The sequence below is a fragment of the Lissotriton vulgaris genome, chromosome 1_1 (assembly GCF_964263255.1).
Source record: "Lissotriton vulgaris chromosome 1_1, aLisVul1.2, whole genome shotgun sequence".
NCBI classification, from domain to species: Eukaryota; Metazoa; Chordata; class Amphibia; order Caudata; family Salamandridae; genus Lissotriton; species Lissotriton vulgaris.
Window position 1 is genome coordinate 150,929,524 of NC_141685.1, and position 13,532 is coordinate 150,943,055.

The window sequence follows — 13,532 nt, forward strand, 5'->3', positions numbered from 1 at the left end:
TCTTCTTTGTACCGCAGAATCTGCCATTGAACCGTCATTGCAAAGATCACCTGCTCGCAAAAGGTTGCGGGTGATTATACCGGGCATTCTCCCCTGTACTACCAACAGGGAGGACCGCGGTGGAAGTTGCCGGTCTAGTCCTGTTGTCCTGGACATGGGTGCGAGGTCTAGACTAGCTGTGAAGTGCGCCGGTTGATTTTTGAACCACGCACTCACCAACGAATATTCTGTAGTCTAGTTAGATAGAAATTGTGCAGTTTTGTGCCAGGCTTAGGCGCAGGTTAGAGCGCTTCGGTGCATTGGTTAGTTCGGTAATTTAGACCTAGAGAGAAATACCAATTTAAAGTAAATAGAAAAAATATATATAAAGAGAAGAATTAATACTTACCCATTGAATACTTCAGTTCCTGATTTCTTCGTCGCTTGGTTGACGGCGGAGGTTCCTAAGGGAGAAGTAAGAAGAATAAGAATTCAGAAGATAAGAAAGTAGGGCAGAGAGAGAATGAACGGATGAGTAAAAAAGAGAGTAAATGAACTCACAGAGTTAAAGGGTGCTAAAATGTTGTTTATAATGCAGGTTGCCAAAGAATAAAATACTTATATTGAAGAATAGAAGAGGAGCAAAAGCCATAGGCACTCTGGGTGAGGAAATAGAGAGAGAGAGTGTAAGAAAGTGGATAAGGAATTGAAGCAAATTAGTAATGGTGTGCTTTTCTTTTACAGCGATTTCCACTCATGCTTAAAGATAGAGAGGGAGTAAGAAAGGAATACAACGGAGTAAGGCAGAAAGGAAGAAGTAGAGTGAAAGAGCCAGAAGGCCAGGCAGTCTCTTCTCTGTCCCGTTCCCCTTTCCCCCGGCTGGGTTTGCACGGCCACTAGTTAACTCTTCAGTTGGTGGCAGTGGGAAAACCAGTGGTGGAATTTGGAAAATCTCATCGTTCTGCTTCTGGGAGTGTCGGCACTGTCAGTAAACACAACCCTTGACAACAGGCCTCACCTCCTCTGCACCCCTGGACAGTCCTCACCTTCTCTGCACCCCCTTAGACAGGACTCATCTCCTCTGCATCCCCTTGGACAGGACTCCCCTCCTCTGCAACACCTTGGACAGGCCTCACCTCCTCTGCACACCTGGACAGGCCTCACCTCCTCTGCACCCCAGGACAGGCCTCTCCTACTCTGCCCCTCCTTTGGACAGGCCTCTCCTCCTCTGCACTCCTGGACAGGCCTCTCCTCCTCTGCAACCCTGGACAGGCCTCACCTCCTCTGCTCCCCATGATAGGCCTCAGCTCCTCTTGACAGGCCTTTCCTCGCCTGACCCCCTGGACAGGCCTCACCTCCTCTGCACCCCTGGACAGGCCTCATTTCCTCTGCCCCTCCTCTGGGCAGGCCTCACCTCCTCTGCAACCCTGGACAGGCCTCTCCTCCTCTGCATCCATGGACAGGCCTCTCCTCCTCTGCACCCCTGGACAGGCCTCTCCTCCTCTGCACCCCTGGACAGGCCTCGCTTCTTCTGAAACCCTGGACAGGCCTCACCTCCTCTGCACCCCTGGGCAGTCCTCACCTCCTCTGCCCCCCTGGACAGGCCTCACCTCCTCTGCACCCCGGAACAGGCCTCTCCTCCTCTGCCCCTCCTTTTAACAGGCCTCTCGGTAAAGGATTCTCATTAAGGACAGAGGAGCCCAGAGTTCATTCCACCCCATACAGCGCCTCCGACTCCGCCCTGAGCCTCAGGGCGCTGTGCACAGGCCCCGAAGAGAGACACTGCACCCTGGACAGGCCTCTCTGTGAAGGATTCTCATTAAGGACAGAGGAGCCCAGAGTTCATTCCACCCTATAAAGCGCCTCTGACACTGCAGCGGACAGTGATAATACTGGCCACAACAGACGATGACGCGGAAAAACACGACCAGGGCAGAGTGTACAGTGACAATACTGGCCACAGCATATGAGGACGCAGAACAACACCTGACTAGGGCGGAGCGGATAGTGACAATACTGGCCACAACATATGATGACACGGAATGACACCTGACCAGGGCGGAGTGTATGGTGACAATACTGACCACAACAGATGATGACGCAGAACGACACCTGACCAGGGCGGAGTGTATAGTGACAATACTGGCCACCACAGATGATGACGCGGAACAACACCTGACCAGGGCGGAGGGTATAGTGACAATACTGGCCACAACATATCATGACGCGGAACGACACCTGACCAGGGCCGAGTGTATAGTGACAATACTGGCCACAACAGATGACGACGCAGAACAACACCTGACCAGGGCGGAGTGTATTGTTGTATTCCTATCTAGGACCCTAATTCAATATTCCTAATTTATGCCCTTGTATGGCTATAATAAATAATATCCTTATAAAGGCATAAGAATCATATCCATATTTGGTCCTAGCCCATGCAGTCCAAATTGAGCAAGGCTACTTCCCTTGACTCCTAGAGAGTACAACGCGTTCTTTAAACGAAGCAAACCTCCAGCAACCTGGGAAATCCCCATGCTTCTGTTTTGATTTGATATGAAAGGCGACTGTGCAGCATTGCCTGTGAACTATCCACTCAATTATACATACATAATAGATGCAAACTCCGTTCCTTTTGCTCGAATCCCTGGAGTGGGGGATAGAGTAATTCCAAACACGTACAGGAGAGTCCTTTTAATAGCAGACACACACATGGGATTGGGTCTAAGGCACCAAGAGATCAAGGAATCTCTGAAAGAATTACAATCAAAATACTGGTGGCCGGGTATGAGCCTACAACATAACAAATTTGCAATGGGCTGTCCAAACTGCAACAGAGATCGCAGTCGTGAACCCACCGGGTATTGCCAGGACCCTTCTTTTAGAAAGCATAAGGCTATCTATATGCAGAAATCCAGTAGGAGAAATGCGTCCCATTTATGTTTAGGACTAGATTGACTTAAATGTAGACACCAGCACTCGGCTGACGCCAGAACTGTTATAAAAGATTTGCAAGTCCTTATCGGCACATACGCAATTGGCATGCTACACATGAAAAAAATGGGACATAAAGCAATCTATAACGGCAAGGGTATTAGGTTCGGGTGATGGGTGGGTCCAACATTTAACAAGTGTCCAACGTAGTCTTAATAATCTGCCAAGAAATTCTCTAAAAGGTTTCAGTCCGTACGACCTATTGTTCGGTACTAGAATGCACATTCAGGACCTTGATAGTCACACTTCAGTGGTAGAAGAAAAATGCTTTGATATCAAAGACCGTTTGGCAGTTTTACAGGACTTAAATGAAACAAGACGAAACCTGAGCAACATAAAGTTAAAGCAACAGCCAACAGCCACTGAAGAAAAAACACCTGTCCCAGCAAGACCTGTCTGGATTCCAAAGATTGGGGATCTGGTCAGAGAAAAGATCGCGGTGAAAATGGAATTTGGGCCTTCTTACAGAAAAGCAGTACTTGTCTTAGCTATCAGCGGAACAAGATCAGTTGTACTACCGCCCCTTGCTGGTAAAAAGGAGAACCGAGTTGTATCCATCAACCTGGTAAAACCACAATCATGTGGCCAATAATAAGTAGTAGGCCCAGTGGACTCCCAAGAAATAGCAGAACACCAAAATGTGCTACAATACAAGAGGTTCGAACTGAGAGACTAATCACATTCAATAAACTTGCAGTGAATAAAAAAGGACTATGCAACAAAGCCATGGACCTTATGCCTCTTGAAACCCAAATTGCAACAGTTCGTCAAGAAACACCAGTCTACAACGATGTAGCCTCAGAATATGCTAATGAAACAAAGAAAAATCCAAAAGCAAATGAAAATTCGGAAGCAATTCCAACAATTGACAGAACTGCATCTGGCTACTTCATCAATTTCGATGACTTTTCTGATGATCCAAGCGAGCATGAAGAAACGCCAGCAACAAAAACTTTCAAAGACAAAGTAACTGAACTCATTCATCAACTCAAAGAAACCTGATTTCTCCATGGATTGAATTTTGGATTGTGTTAGGTGTACTTTTCCTCCTGCTTTAGCTCATCATGGTTCTATGTGTGGGAAAATTCATTGAAGGAAAATACAGTACAATGGACACAGCAAGTCAGAACATCAACTTGGTCCTAAAGCCTCACAAGTCATCGCACATCGAGAAAAGAGAACTATCATCAGTAAACGTCACAGCCAATCCAATACCCGGTGGGGTAGCATGGGACAGAACTGAATTTGACATTTTTGGCCCGATTGAGCTCTTGAAATATCCACACCAGTTTAAGGTTTCAATAAGTGACTTTGTAACACCAAGTACTTTTTCTGATGATTGGAACTTTGAAAATATTAATAATATGATGTCAGATTTAGTAATGTCAGCCAAATTCACAGAACATGATTATTTGCAGGGTTCATCAAATTATGAAGAAATGTACTGCTATTATCACTTTGGTCATCACTATTTGCATAAATCTGCGCAACCTAGAAATGTTTTTATTGCAATCAATTGGAACATTGTGCAACGCCACCGAAAAGCAGCTCAAAAACATTCTATGAGAAATTCCCATACTTCTCAGGGTTTAACACAAGTGATGCAGAAACGTTTTATTTTAAAATGTTAAATAAGACAAGAATGAAAACAATGCTGACCAATACTAAATTGATGTATTCTGAAACATTTTATGAAAAAATTATTACATTTGGTTTTGAATTCTGGAAAAATAACATTGAAACAAAAACCATCTGGGGTACAAAAGAATGGCAGGTCCAAGGTTTAGAAGCATTGTTTAGAGCCTGCACGATCCCAGAACAAATAATATTCTTGAATGACACCATTCAACAGACTACCTGTCTTGACCTAGCCAAGATTAAAGACTTAAACAAACCGTCTATTCCAAAGCCCATACCTGATAGTAATAGCACTATTGCTATGGAGATAGACGTATCCCATATTTTATACCAAAACAGAACACATCCTGATTGGAAAAAATGGTTGATCTGACCCACAGACACCAATAACTGTCAAGATAGATTCCTGAACAAAATACAGGGGTTCAAAATGACCAGACCAGACCCAAGATACTCCCAGAGACAACATCCAGGGATATTTACAACATACAGTGTAGGGAAACTATGCCTCGAATGGCTACAAAAATCCACACTGGCAGAAATTAAGCAACACTTGACTTTACTTAAAGACGGTGCTGACTTGCGTGATTTCATTCTGGGACCACGAAAACAGCGTCAAAAACGTTTCATAGCGGCTGGTATATACGCTGCGTACAACGAAGCTTGGAAAGTAATGCAAATTGAAACAGCAGAAAAAATACGAGAAATTGATCGTATTAATTTGGAAAAATCACTTTCTGTTGTGGACAATGGGTTAACGACTCTGTCTTCCAGAATATATTCACTGGACAGTATTGTATCATCTGCTATTGATATAATAGAACAGGACTTACTAATGTTACAACATGGTCAGTCCCAATTGCGTTCTATTGTACAGCTTGGCTGGACGTTGCAAAATCTGCGTTCAGGCTACGTACCATGGTGTTTAATCAAAACAACGCTATTATTCTCTATCTTTAACCTTACTGATAAACAAATCAGTTTGGCACAAAAAGGAGCAGACTATACGATTCTGAGCATTGAAAAACTTGAGAGATTACCATTGACAATGTCAGAAAGACCTGTCATTGAATGGATAATACACAGAATAATTACAATTTCGATAACAACTTTCCAATTTAAATATTGCCAAGAGTATATACCAGCGGGCCAGTATGAAAGGTTGGGTAGAGGGCACATCAAGTCAACATGGAAATTACCTTACACACACACATGTTACAGTGAAAAGAAAAAGGAGGTATTTCTTAGTGGTAAAAATTGTAAAAGATCACTAAGCGGTACACTTCTGTGTCAAGGTATTAACTTGCATGGAGCCTGCGAAGGGTCTTCGAATAACCTTTCATGTCACCTGCACGGCACTCCTGCAAAACAGATAGAGCCATTCTTTAGACAGCTTTCTAACCGGAGCTATATTCTAATAAATGACCACAGCTGTTGTGGCATGGTGCCAGGGAAAGCCTATCTCGTAAGCGCGAGTTCCATGGTCACTTGCTGTATGCAAGTATTGTATCCAAACAGCACTCCAGACATGGAGGCGGCATTATGGCCTTATTTGAATATCTCTTCTATTCCAATTGATACTTTAAGCAGAATGAAGTCTATTCTTTTACAGACAACTGTGCCTTTGACCTCGTCCAAAGAAACGTATGATCTGCAAGTTGCAAGGACAACGGCAGAGATACATTCCCTTTTATCGACAAATTGCCCCGTGCATTTCGTAGAAATGCTAAGCCAAATCCTAAACTTGTCAGATACCAGTGGCATCGCACATGTATTTAAGACAATTTTTTCGGGACTGTTAACACCCTTCGAAACAGTTCCGGGCATTTTTCCCAATTTTGTCCACTCTGTCTTTGGCGGCCTACCTCTACTTTTGGGACTCGTAGCAGGAATTTTATTTTTGATCCTTCTGCTCCGATATGGCAAGCCAAGTCACAGACAAGACTCCAGCAACGATGGAAGAAACGATCCTAGCTATACGCTATCCGGACAGCATAACTAAAGTCCTCGGATTAGCCCGGCTAAAAGATCTGAATATGACCTGGTTTCTTTCATTCAGACCTATCTAGCAAAATTGCATCTTACCTGTGCTTCGATGTATGCTATGCGGAGAAGAATGCGTGTTGGACGTCTGTCTTACACTACCATCAGCAGTACCAATGGATACAGATACCATGCTAGGTCCTGTAACGGCTCATGCATCGTGTTGTCCCCAGCGGCTACCCATTCTGATGACGGCATTCGTTGAGACTTCACCACTACGAGTATGTGGCAGTGGAGTACGAGATGAGAGCAGCATCACACAGGTACAACCTTCTGTGAGCATTGCTGATCCTGACATCGATGATGGCAATCATTCTCACACATGCACTGTTACAGCATTTTAAACTTGGTCGAACTTTCACCTGATGTCGTAGACCAATTGTTTGCGAGTCTGTCTGAAATGATGTTCTCCCCTGAACAGAAAGAATAATTTTTAAGCAACAAGCACACAGCGTTCCCTGAACTCTGAATTCGGCTTTCAGCTTTGATAAACAAAAGCTACTGAAAACATTTGGAACTGTTTTTTCCCCTGAAAGCGAAATTATTTTTTTTTCACTTCCAAAATATTTACCTTTTTTGGCACATGTACTCTGCTTAAAGTAGAACTATTCTTAGAGAACAGAGCTTCTATTTTAGGAACTCTAGAGACAATATTTTACCTTAGCCTCTAGCACATGTACAGCATTTGTATTAATATGTGATGGAATGGTCTCGACCTTCTTTTCTGTATTCAGAGCCATTTCATGTGTAATTTTCGCAATTCATTCAGCTGATATATATATGCATTTTATAACTGAATGATACCACTGCTTGAAAAACGTACAGTACCAATACTCATTTTCGTGTATTTACCATATACCATTTCAAATGCAAATTATGTATTTTGGTGTGGGTTGGAAAACACATGCACCATTATAAGTTTACTATTGCTTAGTTTTAGTAATGAGGGACATTAGATCGTGGAGTGGGTGTTGTATTCCTATCTAGGACCCTAATTCAATATTCCTAATTTATGCCCTTGTATGGCTATAATAAATAATATCCTTATAAAGGCATAAGAATCATATCCATATTTAGTCGTAGCCCATGCAGTCCAAATTGAGCAAGGATACTTCCCCAGACTCCTAGAGAGTACAACGCGTTCTTTAAACAAAGCAAACCTCCAGCAACCTGGGAAATCCCCATGCTTCTGTTTTGATTTGTCCAAGAACTCCTGTGAGCACTGAAAGAACAGCCAGTTCTTAGTGACATCTTTATTGACGTCTTATGTCCATCCTTACGTCAAACCTGGCACCTTTCAGGTATAAATATACCAATGTTGCCTTAAGCAAACACACGGTGGTTTGGAGCTGAGCGGCTATCTACTTGCCCGAGAGCCCAGTTGATGCGAGAGCCCACGGACGCCGCCCCTCCCTTTTTGACGCACTGAGAAAGACGCTGTCTTTTTCTCCAGCCGAGAAAATCCAGCTCCAGTGTTTTCAGCCGCCCTTGCGGGTTGCTGGGATATCGAGTCCTGAGAGAGAGATACCAGACCTCCTGCTTTTTATTACCCAGGTACGGAGCTGACTAAACCCTTAAAGAGAATTCTTGATTCAGATCCTTGGCAAAAACCAACTTAACTTAATCTGCTACTTACTTACTCCTTCCCACGTATTAGGCTTAGGTCAGGTACACCGGGGTAGGCGTAGATTAGAAGCACCAGTTGAGTACGTTAGTCAATGTTTTTATGTATGTATATATTTGATCCATTTTAAAGTATCATATGGCTAAGAAACCATATCAATGCTTTTACAGTATTATTTTATAATACTCCTTTTACTGTACGCACTTTACTTTATAATAAGTATTGCAATTGTGGCAATTCATTTCTCTTGCATAAGAAAGAAGACTGCTCAATAAATAACACCTTTTATTGAAACGCCTGTCTCTCTATTCTCTGCACTCTGGTGAAACTAAGTATGCACGATTGACTGAGTAAAATAGCTGTCTATTGTTTTCACACGACTCTAGAGATACACTCTTATTCTGAGGGAGCAAAGTTGTCATGTTTTATGGTTGTCAGAAGCTAATCCCTTCTTGTCTATCCAGGGAAGTTAAACTCCTCCGTGTTTATTCGAGAAAGTTTCTAGTGACCTCTGAGCTAGCTGGCAAAACTAATTAAGTCTAATATAGTCAGTAGAGAACTAGTCGACCTCCGTCCTACGTGTACACTGCTGTTTATATTATTCCAATGCGCAGAGCCTATTGGGAATATAGGAACTACACTACAGTATAGTGACAATACTGACCACAACAGATGATGACGCGGAACGACACCTGACCAGGGGGGAGTGTATAGTAATAATACTGGCAGCAACAGATGATGACGCAATGGCCTGCATCTTTAAGTGGAGTTGATGTAACATTTGAGTTTGATCTGACTCTCGGCATTCAAGAATTTATGCACTATACACAAAATATACCACAAACTCCTAACATCCTACCCACTGAGGACTATAAGAGAGTCTTCTATACAGAGGGCTCTGCATGTCATGTGGTTGTTATGACGCATAAATACTCCGTAACACGTGCTGCATGCAGGGAATTTGTGAAAACGTAAAATTCAAACCACTATAGACTCACATTAAAACCTTTGGTGACCGCACTGCACAGCTTACAGAGATTCACACTTTGCTGCTCACATGACAGAAGGCTGATCCATCCATTCTCACACTGATAGTGTCAGATTCATCCTTCCGTGCAAAGGTACAATGTTGATTTAGCACAAAGGCATTTCAAAGGTACCAGAGGTTCAAAATGGAAACCCATTAAAAATAAGCAAGCACAAGGTAAGCGGTTTTCTTTTTTTTAATTATAATTTTCCCTCGTCGTTGGCTGTTGACTCCCTCCCCACCCCACCCAGCCCCACCACCTTTTAACTCACGGGCAGTCTTGTGCATAGATTCCTCATAGTGAAGTTAGATGAGTTGCAGCGCACAGATCCCGGATAGGCCCCCGGATAGAAGAACCCAGCTCAGCCCCAGGGCCCCCAGATAGAAGGCCCAGCTCAGCCCTAGGGGCCCCCGGATAGCAGAGCCCAGCTCAGCCCCAGGGCCCCCAGATAGAAGGGCCCAGCTCAGCCCTAGGGGCCCCTGGATAGAAGAACCCAGTTCTGCACCAGGGACCCCGGATAGAAGAGCCCAGCTCAGCCCCAGAGGCCACTGGATCGAAGAATCCAGCTCAGCCCCAGGGGCCCCGGAATAGAAGAGCCCAGCTCAGCCTGGGGTCCCCTGATAGAAGAGACAAGCTCAGCCTCAGGGGCGCCGGATAGAAGAGCCCAGCTCAGCCCCAGGTGCCCCTGATAGAAGAGCCCAGCTCAGCCCGGCTCCTGCAGAGATTCCCTCCAGGATTATTCAGTCTATTTCTACAAACAAAGAAGAAGGTGCTGACAATCTCCTACCTGAGCAGAGACCTGTGCAGACGTGTCCAGGCTCTCTCCTCCGGGGGCTGGGGGGGAGGAGGGGTTCTGGGGTATGAGGGGGCAGATCTGAGGTCTGAGGGGCAGGGGGAGATCTGGGGGGGGCTGCTCTGGGGGGTCTCTGAGGGTCTGAAGATGAAGGTAACTGCACAAATAAACAATGGATCCTTTCTCCTCTGCTCCAGGCTGCACACAAGGAGAGGCCGGAAGTGATGTCACCACCGCTGCTGGTGCTGTCTCTGCCGCCGCTGACCCGGAAGAGGAAACCCTTCTCCCTTCCATCCAATGTGCAGTTCACTGTTTCATCAGCAGGTGAGGAGCGCCATCTGATGGCCGCTGACGGAACCGCCGCCTCCAGCAGGGAAACAAGCATTGGCGACTTCAAATACTCAGACATGGGTTTTTTAAGACACTCACAGTCCATGACAGGACTCACAGGGATCCTCTGTCAGACTCCAGCAGGAGCAGGACACTTCTACTTCCTGTTTCTTCAACAAACACCAAACTGGATCCATCTTCACCTGGTTTTGAGACAAACCTGAGAAGTGTCCCTGGAGGGGATGTAATTCAGTGTAAATTCAGGCATCCTTAGCTCTTTGAAATTTTAGTTTTTGTTTCTGTTTTGTTTCTTGTGCATCGAGGTCTGTACATAAGACTGGCTTCTCTGAGCCACAGCAGGGCCCAGAGCTGCACACCAGTGTGTGTGTGTGTGTGTGTCTGTCTGTCTGTATGTCTGTGTGTGTGAGAGAGATGTATGTGTGTGAGATGTGTCATTCTGGCCGTGTGTGTGTGTGTGTGTGTGTCTGTACATAAGACTGGCTTCTATGAGCCCACAGCAGGGCCCAGAGCTGCACACCAGTGTGTGTGTGTGTGTCTGTCTGTCTGTATGTCTGTGTGTGTGAGAGAGATGTATGTGTGTGAGATGTGTCAGTCTGTGTGTGTGTGTGTGCGTGTGTGTGTGTGTGTGTGTCTGTACACAAGACTGGCTTCTCTGAGCCCACAGCAGGGCCCAGAGCTGCACACCAGTGTGTGTGTGTCTGTCTGTCTGTATGTCTGTGTGTGTGAGAGAGATGTATATGTGTGAGATGTGTCAGTCTGTGTGTGTGTGTGTGTGTGTGTGTCTATACATAAGACTGGCTTCTCTGAGCCCACATCAGGGCCCAGAGCTGCACACCAGTGTGTGTTTGTGTGTCTGTCTGTCTGTATGTCTGTGTGTGTGAGAGAGATGTATGTGTGTGAGATGTGTCAGTCTGGCCGTGTGTGTGTGTGTGTGTGTGTGTGTCTGTACATAAGACTGGCTTCTATGAGCCCACAGCAGGGCCCAGAGCTGCACACCAGTGTGTGTGTGTGTGTGTCTGTCTGTCTGTATGTCTGTGTGTGTGAGAGAGATGTATGTGTGTGAGATGTGTCAGTCTGTGTGTGTGTGTGTGCGCGTGTGTGTGTGTGTCTGTACATAAGACTGGCTTCTCTGAGCCCACAGCAGGGCCCAGAGCTGCACACCAATGTGTGTGTGTCTGTCTGTCTGTATGTCTGTGTGTGTGAGAGAGATGTATATGTGTGTGTGTGTGTGTGTGTGTGTCTATACATAAGACTGGCTTCTCTGAGCCCACAGCAGGGCCCAGAGCTGCACACCAGTGTGTGTGTGTCTGTCTGTCTGTATGTCTGTTTGTGTGAGAGAGATGTATGTGTGTGAGATGTGTCAGTCTGTGTGTGTGTGTGTCTGTACATACGACTGGCTTCTCTGAGCCCACAGCAGGGCCCAGAGCTCTCCAAAAGGCTCGAAAAGTATTTGTGAGCCAAGCCTTCCTTGATTATAGCTGCACACCTGTAGTTGTGTTTCCTCCATAAAGGACATGTTTTTCCCTCTCGAGAAGCACATTGACCGCCCCTCTATCAGTCTTAAGAGAGCTCCCTTCTCTTTACCTCTCTAGAAACAGACATACTCCTGTCTGCCATGGCAGGAGTACATCTTTCATAATTTGAAGGGGCTGAGAAAAGATTTGTTTTTACCAAATATGTTTGTTGATGTGTCCGAACTGTCAGGGCCTCTCGTCCGGAACAGTTATCCCTGATACATATAACAATTTATACAATACACAAATATATTAAAGGTGTAAAGCCAGCTTTTGTGAGCAGTAAAAGTGACGTTTATGCTGGTAAAGAAAGACTATCAGTGCTTTTATGTTGAAAGAAACATAGAAATCGCTTTGTGAATTACACCTCATGTTTTGCAAGGATGTTTGAGTGACACAGACAAAGTCACCACATTTTCCTTTGGGTTGGACAAGTTTTCAAGTTTGATCAAAAGAGGTAAACTCAAGCTACGTAAATGCAGACTCGCACTATGTTGGAGGGAGATTCTGGGTTCTGTATTTTGCCTCTGTGCCACTCGTTTTTACGGTATTTCTGTGCCCTTGCCTTCTGTTCAAATCAGTGTTGTGCCCTTTTGCCTTCTGTGCCACTTATTGCACCCTCAATTTTGTGCACCTTTTCTTTCTGTTACCTTCGTTGTCCCTCACCGCCCTCGCAACTGCGTCCCCTGCGTCCGAGCCCCCCTGACTGCCCACTGCCCATTCGCTGCCCCGCCTCCCAACTGCTCCTCCCTCCCACCTCCCCATATATGCCAGCCGCTGCGCGGCCGCGCCGCTGGCGCACCGAAGTCATGCCTAAGGCGTGCCCGTAAGCGCCTGAACCACGCCCAGTGCCAGAACCCCTGGCCCCCGCACCCGCCACGATGACCGCCGCCACTACGACGCCAGCACTCTGCACGCTCTCAACTCCGGACGAAGCCACACCTGCTTCAAGGCCGCCCCGAAACGCACACATGGCCCCTTCACCTGTCGGAACTGTATCTAAACCAGCCTCAGAGCAGACAAACCACCCGCCAAGAAAGACCCCAACCCCCTCCAATGCATACTACTGAACACCCTCTCCGCATGCAAGCATGCCGTCGAGCTCTGGGACCTGCTCGACACAACATCCCCGGACTTTGCCTTCCTGACAGACACCTGGTTTAACGACTCCTCTGCACCCAACATCGCCATAGCCATCCCAGACGGCTACAAGATCACCCGCAGAGACCGCACCAACGGAGTCGGAGGAGGAATCACCATCGTCCACAAGAACAGCATCAGGGTCTCGACTAGCACCGACGACGCGTTCAGCACCGCCGAACACATGCATTTCCAGATCCACACAGACCCTAATTCCACCCTCAGAGGCACCCTCATCTATCAACCCACCGGACCCTGCCCCCAGTTCAGCGACTCCATTGCCGACTTGATCAGCACGCTCACCCTGACCTCCGCTGACTACATCCTCCTCGTAGACATGAACTTTCACCTTGAGAACAACAACGACAACAACTCCACAACCCTGATCGATAACATCACCAACCTCAGACTGAAGCAACTCGTCACAA